We start from the raw sequence: 1,359 nt of genomic DNA on the forward strand, positions 1-1,359 counted from the left end.
GCCAACTTCACAGACACGCTTGTCGGCTCCAGCGGGTCGTCGGCGCTGGATCCGACGCGGTTTTTCGATCGCTCTCTGGGTAGGTCCGAACCTTCGAAGCATTGCGCGAGGAGTGCGCACTCGTAATCGGGTTAGCGGCGCATCTGGTGCGAGACCAGCGCGAGCCAGTACGGGACGACGTAATGAAAATTAGTGGAACTTTGATTCCAACGCCGTTCCATTGTCCCACATTGATCGAACGCGCGACGCGAACGTAAACACGCAGAACGGACTAAATAAGAAAATTTGTAAATACCGTCGCTTTTTCTCGAGCAACAAATATCGCTCATTATCTCGCATATTTTCCAGGTCCTGGCGCGAATCAAAGTACCCGAATAAATCGCCGAGGGCATTGTGGTACATTTTGCGGCATTACTGGGCACTGCTACATGGAGAGAATGTTTTTGTAAAATTTATCCTGAAAATCATCGAAGGACCTGATGAGAAGTTTTTTGAAATTTTGCCATACATTTTCCTACGCGGACAAAAGAATGTTGTTGTATCAACAAGATCAGTGTAATTGAAATAAAATCGTTGAAACATTAGTATTACTAAATGAAAAACGTCAGATTCTTATTAATCTGGATATTTAGTTCAATGCTTAAAATTAAAATTCATAGCAAATACAATTGAGTGAATTATTTAAGTTTGTGGCAGCCCGTGACATTAACATGTAATTCAAGCAACTTCATTTTGTTTAATTCAACATCATTTTTTTTCCGTGCAGTAATCATACTTAGTATACGATTTACTGGTAGAACGTATGGTAGAATTTCACAAAACTCTCATAAAGGTTTTCAAAATGCCACGTTGTTCCGGGATTACACGATTTTCAGGGTAAATTTTAAGAGACAATTTTCTCCGTGTAGGCATTTTTTGGGCATTAGTGGATGTCGAGGGGGAAACCGCTGACCAAAATCTTGTACCTACACCAATGTGCCCAGTGGGCATTATTTTATCTTATTATCTTATTTTATCTTTACAATGCCCCAGCAAGGCTTAATGTCCAAACTAATGCTAAAAAATGCCTAGTAATGCCCAGTAATGCCGCAAATGTGTACAATACCCTCAGCGGTTTCCCCCTCGGTGGATGTCATTTGGTCTTGCGGGGCATTATAAATAATCTAAAAAGATAAAATAAGATAAAGTAATGCCCACTGGGCAGCGGTTTACCCCTCGAGTACATGGAGAGAATTTTCTCTTAAAATTTATCCCGATAACTGTAATCGTGGAACAACATGACATTGTAAAGAACTTTATCAGAGTTTTTTGAAATTTTACCATACATTTTACTATTAAAATTTCGAAAACTCTCATAAA

Source organism: Vollenhovia emeryi, unplaced genomic scaffold (genome assembly GCF_000949405.1).
Source record: "Vollenhovia emeryi isolate VEMERY1.0 unplaced genomic scaffold, V.emery_V1.0 DF939195.1, whole genome shotgun sequence".
NCBI classification, from domain to species: domain Eukaryota; kingdom Metazoa; phylum Arthropoda; class Insecta; order Hymenoptera; family Formicidae; genus Vollenhovia; species Vollenhovia emeryi.